General features: G+C 39.2%; 1 protein-coding gene across 3 annotated transcripts in view; it reads right to left on the bottom strand.

The window, feature by feature from the left end:
• LRRC8B (leucine rich repeat containing 8 VRAC subunit B) overlaps positions 1-12,120 on the bottom strand; it is a 34,200-nt gene that overhangs the window by 8,245 nt on the left and 13,835 nt on the right. For 2 of the 3 annotated variants that reach the window (XM_042465361.1, XM_042465359.1), the window contains exon 2: positions 6,395-6,441. The gene's annotated coding sequence lies outside the window, so the exon portion shown is untranslated. Of the gene's footprint in view, positions 1-6,394; positions 6,442-8,378; positions 8,509-12,120 lie in introns of those variants that run through there. The other variant, XM_042465360.1, reaches the window with a different exon arrangement.

Below are 12,120 nucleotides of genomic sequence, written 5' to 3'. Positions count from 1 at the left end.
ACTTTATCAGTTCTTCATTCTGTATTACATTGTATTTGTTTTGTTTTGTTTTTAAACAATTTGTCAGAAGCTGCCTTGGGTGCTAAATGTGGAAAAAAGCAGAAAATGCTTGAAGAAATAAGGTCTAATCCAACTGTTAGACCCAACTAGAATATATCCAATAAGTATCAGAAGCTGACTTTAAGATTCCCATTGATTCAATGGGTCTACCTGAGACTAACAACTAGATACAGGCCCAAAGAAATAACATTCTTGATATTTGGAAACACCAATAAGAATCTGGTTAAATTCAGTCTTTTAGCTTCTCTCCTGCAAAAAGGCCACAATTCTGTTCTGCCACATTCGATAATGTCTAGACAGTTAAATAAAACAGAAACCTATTAATTTCTTAGCAGCCTCATCCTGTGTTCTATAAACAAAGAAGAAAGGCACAGTCATTTCATGTCCAGAAGCCCTAGATTGTCATTAGTCTATTGTTTTGTCAGAGGCTGAGGAACTAAGCAACAAGAAAAAACAGAGATGAACACATCATCAGTGACTAATGTTAAATCAAATCAAAAACATGATTAGGTTTGCTTCATTGAGGACTGCTAGAAGTCTAAAATTGCCAAAGGTAACTGTATTAACCCATGACTAATGTAACAGAACACTGGATTGCTCATGAATGCAAGAACCTTTCTACATTTGCTCCCATCCATATTGGTGAAATTATTTTTAACAAAATTCACTGTCAAGATGAGTCCCACTAATCCAACTATTTTCCTATTGTGGCAACCCACAATAGTTTTTCTATCCCCTTGCTGCCACCAATTTGTTACTGACCCTTTTAAAAATATCTCTAGAGTTTGTTTTAAAATGCTTTACATTAGTAGTGTGGATATACACTCAAACTGCAGACAAGTGTTTGTTAAAATGAAAATAGAACTTTATTTACAAAATGACTTAAACAATGGAGTTTATCACACGGGGCAAACTGCAAAAATCCTGGGCAGAAAAACCAGAAAAAACCCTGCAAAAACCTGAATAGTTTTTCACACACAACAGGGTTAATGTGATATTAACCTGAACAGAAATTAGACAAAACCTGCCCCTTTTTACTTTCGAGATTTTCCAGAAGTTAAAAGGAGCGGGCTTTTTCTACTTTCTGTTTGAGTTAATGTTGCGTTGATTCTCATTAACAATGAAAAACAACCCGCTTTTGCTGAGTTTTTTCTACCTTCTGTTTGGGCTAACCCCGAACGTCATCTGAATATCCCTAGAAGCCAATAGGACAAGATTTAGACAGTTACAGAATCACAGAGTTGGAAGAGACCTCAAGGGCCATCCAGTCCAAACCCCTGCCATGCAAGAAATCTAAATCAAAGCATCCCCGACAGGCGACCATCCAGTCATGAGAAGGCATGAATTGTTGGAATAGTGTTGGGAAAGGTGGAGGGAAGTAGAAAGAGAGGAAGGCTACATGCTAGATGGATGGACTTAATTAAAGAGACCACGAATATGAGTTTGCAGGAGCTGGGCAGAGCAGTAGAGGACAGGGGGCCTGGAAATGTCTCATCCATAAGGTCGCCATGGGTCAAAATTGATGCAAAGGCAGTTAACAACAAGAAATGCTTATCCCACTTAAAGAACACATTATTATTTGTAAAGTTAGGGAGCAAGGATGAAAACATTGTACAATGCTCCAGATAAATGGAGTCACTAGGGTTGATGTCACCCAGTGCAGTAACTCATGGTGTCATCCCCCCACTGACCTCCTCCCATAACACACCATACAGAACCATTAGCAATATTTTTTGTACTGATGTTACTCATAAATCACAGTTCCCATATATCACTGAATGTAATGGTAATAGCTGTGACATAAACAACTAACATGATTAAAATTATACCTTTCAGTTACAATATCATATGCACAGCCTAAATGTATTTACATGCACATAATTTCATGTGGTTAAGGTGATAATTTGGCAAGACGTGATGTTTTTAAGGAAAATTTTAAAAGAATAAGAAATTAAATTTATTTATTTTTTTAAAACTGGGGGTCTCTCCTTTCTCGTCCCACTGGGTCTCGTGGCACAACATCTCTTCAACATTTTAAACTAAGGGATGCAAGCGAACACCAGGGGTGAGAATCAGAAAAGGTAGGATGAGGAATTTTAGGGATATCAATTTCAAGAACTGCATTTCTGCTATAGTTGTCCTGCTTGGCAAGGCCATGTCCTGTCTTGCCCAATCCAGCAAGAATTCCTCTATATGATCCCCAAAATCCCATTAACTGCTGAACAAAATAAGTTCTTGATTAAGTTGATTAGACTGTACTGGAGCAAGAACTGTTGGCAAAATCCCTATCTCAGTTAAACTAATAAAGACCTGAATATTGGTCTTGAGGCTAGAGAATTCCTTCTTTAGGCAATTTAAGCTCTAGAAAACTCTCCTTAATTTGAGCTACAAGAAAGCATTGTGTCCTAAAGACATTCATACACATTTGCAAAGATTTCTCACTCTGCCTTTAGTTTTCTGTATCCTTATCTGAAGACTGAGTCTGTTGTCCTGTGCTTGGACTTGAGTTAATAATAATTTAGTTAATAATTTGTTTTATTTATATACTGCTATTCCAAAGATCATAGCGGAGAACAGCAAGTAAGCTCATTAGCAAGTAAGCTAATTTGCCCCCAACAGTCTGGGTACTCATTTTAGCGACCTCGGAAGGATGCAAGCCTGAGACAAGCTTGGGCCCTTTTGCTGGTCTTGAACTCGCAACCTTGTGGTTTTGAGTGAATGGCTGCAGTACAGGCATTTAACCACTGCGCCACCAGGGCTCCTGGTTAAACAGGGTAATATTATAGATGGAGGCTATTCAATAAGAATTTTCATGTATAAATTCTGGATTTGGAGACCCATTACCCAACCGTTCTTAATCATATAAGTCTACCAAAATTCCCAGCTGATCATTACTAACATTATTATTCACTAAAGAAACAAAATTCAATGCTTCTGGTGCATTAGAAATAGAGGCAGAGGTTTTTATTTTATTTTATTAGAAATCTCTTTAAATGTACCTCTGGTTTCCACTGGCGAACAGTATTCCAGAATACTGTTTTGTGTGGGATTTCACTTTAATGGCCATAATGGAACCTGTGGAATTCTGGAATTTGCAGTTTAGGAATGGGTATTCAAAATTGTCTCCCAGGGAGTTCTAGTGCCTCACCAAACTATAAAGCCCACGATCCCACAGGAAGTAGAATATACTGCTATAACTGTGTAGTTTCAATGAGGAAATCCAAATACTTAATGAATTCCCATACCGTGAATCAAACACTGACCAGAATGGAGTCTGCAGTCAAGAAATCAGGCTAGGAATGGGAAGGGCAGCTTTGAAAGAATTAGACAACATCTTAAAGTGCAAAGATATTCAACTGACAACTAAAGGTAGAATTGTTCAATCCATTGTATTCCCCATTACCATGTACGGATGTGAGAGCTAGACAGTAAAGAAGACAGACAAGAGTAAAATTAATCCTCTTGAGGTGTGGTGCTGGAGAACAGTGGTACCAAGGATAGCCAAAAAGACAAACAAGTAGGTTCTTGAGCAGATAAAGCCAGAAATTTCCCTTGAACCGAAGATGATCAAATTAAGGCTCTCGTATTTTGGCCACATCATGAGAAGGCATGGCTCAACAGAAAAGACAATAATGCTACGGAAGGTGGAGGGTAGAAGAATGAGAGGAATACTGCACGCCAGATGGGTAGATTCAATCAGAGAGGTCATGGGTATGAACCTATGAGACTTAAGTAGAGCAGTGAAAATGGAGAGCTTGGAGAGATCTCATCAACAGCGTTGCCATGAGTCAGGGATGACCTGAGGGCAGTTAACAACAACCGTGTAATATAAATGGGTTCAATGAACCAAGCTTAAACCTATATATATATATATATATATATTACACACACACACACACACACATTTTAAGAAGCTTTTTAATAGCTAGTTTTGTAAAATTTTCAGAAAGGGAGCCACAAGAACCCTTCTTTAAAGGAAAGAATTCTCTGTTTAGAATCTTGGCTGAATCTGGCACACAGGTTCTTCTCTACAACAGCATCAAAAGCTCAAAGCTCAAGATAGATGGCTGGCTGCAGAGGGGCTGTAGAGATAGTCAAGCAATTAGCTAAACATTAGGAGACATCCTAGTAGTGGAGAAATCTCAAAGGTTGCAATTAGACCATATTCTAGCTTCTTGAAATCCTTAAGGAGCAATTATATGTTCCTAGACAGTGCAACCAAGATCTTTCTAAACCTCTCTTGAAACTATCTCTTCAGCTAAGATATCAGGCTCATTCTCTTGAATATTCTCAATAAGTTTCACTGTTTTAGAAAGGAGCCAGCAAATTGTCCTGCTTTGGCAGCCCTTAACAGATCCATGTATGGATAGCCATCAATGTATTTCACAAGGCCATATTTTGGTCAGATTTTATACCCAGTGTGGGAATCAAAGGTGTTGCATAAGTACATCTGGTTCTGATAATGGGCATGCAGTGAACTGATATTGACACATTATCTCCTGTACTAGGAACATTAAAAAACCCTCAAAGGTGAATTGTCTCAGCAACACAGTACAGAACATTCATCCTAATGTATTTTGCTCACCATCATTAGGAAATCTTGCCATAAAATCCACTTGCTTGCTGAAGACTTTTCAAAAATCCTTACAAATTAGTCACAAAGTATATTATCTTCCCCATTTACACACTAATTCTGTTCCCTTTCGTAGGGAATTCAACAGAGCTATGGCTAATCAATTAGTCATACAGTGGTACCTCGGGATACGAAATACCCAGGTTACGAAATTTCCGGGATACGAAAAAATCCCATTGGAAATAATTGTTCCGGGTTACGAAAAAAATTTTTGGTGCTTTTCGGCGCTTTTTCGCACGAAACGCGGCTTTTCCCCATTAGCGCCTATGGCAATTCGGCTTACGAAGGCTTTTCGGGTTACGAAAGCGGCCGCGGAACGAATTAATTTCGTAACCCGAGGGAGCAGTGTACTGGTGTTTAGCATTTGCTCATCTACTAAATTTTAGTAACTAAAATAAGAGCAGCTGTTACATTCTGAATAAGATTAAAAACCTTACACAATATGTGGAAATGTTTCAGTTCCACTGGTTCATATAGCACTTACTATTCATATCATATCTAAAATATTTTTATAGCAACACATAAAGCAGATATCCAGATAAGGAGATATGACTTAAACAAGATATGGCTTTACTACTTGTGTTTGACATATCGTCTGAGATACTCTTCCAGAATAAGCCATTTTGGATGTAGTATCCCTTCAACAAGCTTCAAAAGCAAAAATCGATACCAAGATTTATTTTTCATCTCTACAATCCTTATGCTCTCCTTCAATACTCGTTTCATGCATTTCTCATTTAAAATAAAATCACAACTAAATTACATCTGTAAATATAGTTTTAAAAGAATTTTGTTTAAATGTTAATTTGCTTCTCAAATTCTTTCATTGTTTTAGTTCCAGTATTTGCTTTCCTATTTCCTACATTTTGGTAAACCACATTTTTTTAAAAAAGCCTTTTCTTGCCTCAGGTTTTCCTTGACACTGTTATTTAACTATGCTGGCATCCAGTTGCACATTTTTCTCTCCTTTCTAAACGTGTGTATATTTTATTTTTCAAGTGGATTGTACAAAAGCTTTATATAACCTCAAACCACCTGGAAGGTTTGACCCTCCAGACTATACATTACATTTCTTTGAAATCTCCTTTTTTAGAAATTATCTCATCTAAAGTAAAATGCAAATTGGGGATGTAAATCCTTGACTATTTTGTCCTTAGATGTGGGGGAACCAATCGTTATATTAGTTTTGTCCCCATTGAGGGGGAAAAACAAACAGTCATCAGCAATATTCTCCCCATATGGCCATGTTTTTGGGGGAGGGGGGAATTATGCTTACATGGTGAGGTTTGGGGATGGGGAACGTGTTGGAAGATGTAGCTATGGAGATGTAGATATGTAATACACATACAGTGTGCTCTTGTTATCCCCTAGGGTTTGGTTCCAGGAGCCCCTGTGGATAACAAAATTCATGGAGACTCGAGTCCCATTCAATACAATGGCATAGTAAAATAGTGTCCCTTATATAAAATGGAAAATCAACTTTGCTATTTGGAATTTATACTTCTTTGGAAGATTTTCACGCTGTGGATGCCTGAATCCGTGGATAAACTGTACATCTCCTTTATGTAAGTAAATTCTCAGCCACTGTCCATTTTTCATCACAGACGAGAAAATGTTTATGGGTTAAATTAATGTTTTTGTATAACGTAACAAGCAGAAAGGTATTAACTCTAAGTTCAAAAAGGACAAATATACGCTTACCTATTAAATGCCAGTCAGCTGTAATCACTTCTAGAGTTTGACAGTTCCTGCAAAACATATTATTAAACTGGTTAGCAAACATTTATAATCCAAAGTTACAGAATAGCACTATGCTTACAATATCCATATAAACTATATAATCTAAAGTCACTAATTGTAGCTCCTAGGATTTTTCTAGTGTCACCTCTGACATTGCTGGAAAATAATTAAACCTAAGGCACCGCCTAGTGGCATGTTTTGTGCACAACAGTTTTTTCCCCCCCAGAGCAAAGGTTCTTTCCATTTAGGGTAAGCTGCATAATTATTTCTTCACTTACACAAAGGAAAATTTAACTGTAAATATTCAAGCCACGTGGCTGCAGGGGTGTGCATGCGCACTCCTCAGGCACACACCCCATTGTTTCCCCCTCCGTTTGTCCCTCACACATAGGCAAGGTGTGAGTCTCAAGACCACGAGAACAGAAGGAGGAGTGTGTATCACACATGCAGTTAACTAAATTCAACAGCCCTGTAGCCATGATATAGTGTTTACTGTTGTTGCTGCGTGTCTTCAAGTCGTTTCCAGCTTATGATGAACCTATCATGGAGTTTTCTTGGCAAGATTTGTTCAGAGGAGATTTGCCATTGCCATCCCCTGAGGCTGAGAGTATGTGACTTGCCCAAAGTCACTCAGTGGACTTTATGGCCAAGTGAAGAATTGAACCCTGATCTCCAGAGTTGCAGTCCACCGCTCACACGACTAGGCCACAGTGGGTCTATCTTAATTAATGCTGACCTTTGAGACAAACCTTAGTTCATATGAAAAGATCAATATATTTACTGCACAAAGAGATATGCGATATACCACTGCTGCTTACTGCTAATTATGTGTAACCTTTTTTTATTAATGCAGCCAATGGGTTTCTTGTGTTAACAAATATATTTAGGTTACATCTCACTACTTCAAACATAATAACGGCATATTTGGAGGACAGGGCTGAAAAGTGTAAAGGGTCATAGATCACTGTAGTGCAACTTTCAAGTAGTGCTACTGGTCTTTCTTCCTTTTCTGGACTCCCTGCAACCCTTGCACACAGTACACTGACAGAGTATGGGAGAAAAAGATGTCAGAATGAATATGGGAATGGAAAGAATTCCAAACCTCCAGTTATTTTAGCAGCTATAAAAAGTTATATTTGCATTGGATTGCTCAGGGATTACTAGCTCTACGGCCACACAATTGATGTAAATCTGATAGGTGGATTCAGATAGACTATACAGTAGCTGGGAAGACTCCAGGCTAGTGGCACCTTTTCTTGCTAGAAACCTGAAGTCACAAAAATTGATTGTGAAGTAGCAGCTGATGCCAAACACCTTGTGGTGTCACAGAGGGCAATGTCAATTACTTACTGGAGCCAACAAATTAAATCCCAGAATATTCTGAAAATGAAAGTACAAATTTAGAGCCACTTCAGATCAGAGGTTACAATGCAAAATTATGGAATTGGCTAGTGGACCTTCCCAGACATCTGCTCTAAGGCAACTAATATTCCTGTTTTAGGTGAATGACACAGATAAGGATAGAGAGCCATTAAACGTTTTTGTACACTTACAATCCTATTAATAATCTATTAGGAAGCCACCTACAGCTACACCAATACAACTAGAGCTATTTTCTGTATGTCTGTGAGATAACTGCATAATGATCATTTACAATTCCCAGCCATGATTTTTTAAATGTAAATCTATTACTCTGCATTTATAAGTGACCACTGAGGGACAGTAATTTGTTATTTAACCACAAAGTTGGAGAACAGAGTTACTTTTAACCCTATATCAATGTTTGTTGTTAATTGCTGTCAAGTCAGCTTTGACTTGTGGTAACCCTCCAAGACACCCTGTTATTAACAGCCCTGCTAAGGTCTTTTCAACTCATTGTTACAGAAGCAAAATAGCTACTGTGTGATAGTCATGTGAATATTCTCAAAGGCTGCATGCAACTCACCAATGAATTTGCCCAAAGGATGCAACCTGACAACCTGCTGGGCATGAATAAACTTCACTGCCTTGAGGTAGGTCTAGAAATAAAAGGACAGGGAAATAACTCATTGTACAAATGAGTTACTGTACTTTGCTATTTAGTTTCTTTTTGTGGTAATGAGCCATAATGGTATTCATCTTTTTGTTTCCTTTTTATTCTGTAACAGCCAGGGCTGTAAACCACTACTTTTCAGTGTAATATAATATCTGTTATTAGGTGTGTTACTACACACTTAAAGCATTGCTATTCCACTTTAACTACTCTGACTGCCTGCTGTTGCACTTTGGGCTTTGTAGTTCAGTGAGGCCTAAGAGCTCTTTGGCTGAATATTCTAAAAGCCCCTTCCTAAACTGCAAATCCCAGAATGCAGCAGGGGGCAGCCAGAGAAGTTTAAGTGGAAGAGCAACACTTTAAGAGTGTAGTGCAATAATTTTCTCAGTCTGAATGATGGGAGGAGGGCCACATGGGTGGCTGACATCTGTCTCTTTGTGTGGCATTGACTGCATAGATCACGGAAAGCTCTAGAACGCCACTACATTTGACAATCCTGATCAAAAATCTGTATTTAGGAGCAGATTAGAACAGAATATGGAGAAACAGAATTGATCCAGAAACAGAATCGTTCCCAGTTGGCAAGGGGATCAGGCAAGGCTACATTTTATCATCCTACTTATTCAACTTGCATGCAGAAAATATCATATGAAGAGCAGGTTTACACCCAGGAGGAGGAGGAGTGAAGATAGGAGCAAGGAACATCTAAAATCTAAGCTATGTGGATGACACAACACTACTAGCAGAAAACATCACAGACTTTGAATAATTAGTAAAGAAGGTTAAAGAACAAAGTCCAAAGGCAGGCCTTTCCAACTTAGTTACCCTCCCCAGATATAGAGATATTGTCCCCTCATTTGCCTATTCTTCCCCGCCTGTTTCTGCCTTTTTAAAAATGTTTTTAATGTCTTTATACTATTATAATTCTGTTTTAGTACTGGGAATGGGGGGGGCGGTAGGTCTAGGGTTTGATTTTTTAACTCTATTGTAATTTGATGTATTTGATTGTTGTAACCCGCCCAGATTCTTAATGATTGGGCAGGCTATAAATAAATCTTTATTATTATTTTTTATTAAAGGCAGGCTTGCTGCTGAACATAAAGAAAACAAAAATAATTACCATGGAAGAGCTACATAAATTCAATGCAGACAAGGAAGGACTTGAAATAGTTCAAGATTTCCCATACCTTGGGTCAAAAACTGATCAGGAAGGAGACTGCAGTCAAAAAATCAGAAGACTAGGAATGGAAAGGGCAGCAATGAAAGAACTGGACCAGATCCTAAAGAGTAAAGATATACAACTGAGCAGTAAAGCCAGAATCGTCCAAGCCACAATATTCCCCATTGCCATGTATGGATGTGAGAGCTCAACAGAGAATAAAGTGGATAAGAAGAAAATCAACTCATCTGAGATGTGGTGCTAGAGAGGGGTGCTGAGAATACCTGTGGACAGCCAAAGAGAAACAAATGGGTCCTTGAACGGATCAAGGAAGCAAAGGCCCGGTACATATCGGCCTTTCAGGCGCCCTCATCACGTGTGAGGGTTGCCTGGGGGATGGAGCACACACACAACCCGCAACCCTCACACGTGATGAGGGCATAACAATGGCGGCACCCTGTTTACATGGGCGCCGCCATTATTACGTAAGTGCCATGCAGCGTCCACACAGCGCAAACCAGCACTTACGTAACAAGTGCACTAGTGACGCACTTGTTATATTGCCACTGTGGCTTCAAAAGAACCCGCTTTTTGCGGATACTTTTTCCACCAGCAGGAAGCCTCGAACGTTTGGCGGCTGAGGCTTCCCTCTAGCGGAAAAACAGGCAGATGATCAAATTGAGGCTGTCATCTCAGGCCACATCATGAGAAGGCAGGATTCACTATAAAAGACAATAATGCTAGGAAAGGTAGTAGTAAGACAGGAAGACTTCATGCCAGAGGCTAGACTCCATTAAGAAGGTCATGGGCCTGAATTTATAGGATCTAAGCAGAGCAGTGGAGGATAGGGGGGCTTGGAGATGTTTCATCCACACAGTTACCATGAGTAAAGTTTGACTCAAGGGTAGTTAACAACAACAATATTATTCAGCTAGTGAGGAGCAGGGGGAAGGGCAACTGGCAATGGGGTGAGGTTGGAGAAAAAACACTGAAAACGTGAGCTGCTTTAGATTCTCAGGATAGCTGGAGATTCTGCCCAAATGAGAGGAAAAGAAACTGCTGCTGCCACAAGAAAAAGAGTCATATAGTGAATGTATGGGTGTGGTGAGAGAGGGCTGCCTTAACAGCTGCTTGCTCAGAACAGCAGCACAGGGTATATATTTGTACTCCTTAGGTTGGTATTACCTGTGAAAGAGAATTTAGAGAGGAGGAAGAGGGTGCTTTTCTGTAAGCCTGAGGCAGATTCAGGCATGTGATTTAAAGTGAGTGGTTGGGGGAGAAGGAGATGAAGAAGTAAAAGGGACTGAGTGAACATGTAACTACATCTCTGTACACCCTTAAAGAGTTGTGTGAGGGACTTTCTGTATGCTGTGGAAAACTAATATGGCAGTGCCCCTCATATCAAATTTGATCATTTTGGGGGCTTGTAGTTCAAGGCACTTGGGCAGGAAGAGAGTACTAGAGAAGTACTTACTTACCCGCCTCTCCCCACCGATCGAGGTGGGAAACAACAATAATTAAGAGACAAACCTTAGTTTAAAAGGCATTGGTTAAATCACACATCGATTAAAAGAACGAATATGATGTACATATTAAAACTATCACTGGATTTTCTTGGCAAAATTTGTTCAGAGCCAGTTTGTCTTTGCATCCCTGTGAGGCTGAGAGAGTGTGACTTGCCCAAAGTCACCCAGTGGATTTGTATGGCCTAGTGGAGTTTGAACCTTCATCTCCAGGGCCATAGTGCAATGCTCAAACAACCACACCACACTGGCTCTTGGATGAAATTGCACTTTCTTATAATTCTCAGTACCACAATAAACAGTAACAGTGTTGGACTATGACACTGGAGACCAGGGTTCAATTCTTCACTTGGCCATGAAACCCACCGGGGATGTTATACACTCTCAACATCAAGGGCAATGGCAAACCTCATTTGAACAAATTTTGCCAAGAGAACACCACAATTTTGCCTTAGGGTCACTATAAGTTGGAAATTACTTGAAAGTACACAACAACAAAACCCATTAGTACAAATAACCCTGTAAGTTGCTTTTCTGGGTTGCAGTAATGGTACCAAGTAATAATCTGTTAAATGAGTTGAGCAATGAGAAACTACTTCCTTTTGAGAAAAAAACATTCCAGGCAGTGATAAAACACACACACACACACACACACACATACACACAGGCAGAGACATAAAGACAAAAACAGCAGTTTTGCATTGATTGCAAAATACTCATGGGTGTGCCTAAGACAATCTGCAAAATTAGCAGCAGTATTTTGAGGGTCAGGACCAAGGACCTAAGTCCCATTTTTAATATATCCACGAGACCAAAACAAAACAAAAAACTGGTAATCTTTTACTATCAATCAATCAATCTTTATTAATGCTTACTATAGATACTAAAAACATTTCACTTTCATGCAGTTTAACCTTAATTAACCCATCATGAAGCTTCATCATGAACCTAAATGCCAGTTCAGCTACAGCCA

Source organism: Sceloporus undulatus, chromosome 4, assembly GCF_019175285.1.
Source record: "Sceloporus undulatus isolate JIND9_A2432 ecotype Alabama chromosome 4, SceUnd_v1.1, whole genome shotgun sequence".
NCBI lineage: Eukaryota > Metazoa > Chordata > Lepidosauria > Squamata > Phrynosomatidae > Sceloporus > Sceloporus undulatus.
This window is presented reverse-complemented; position numbering and strand designations above follow the sequence as displayed.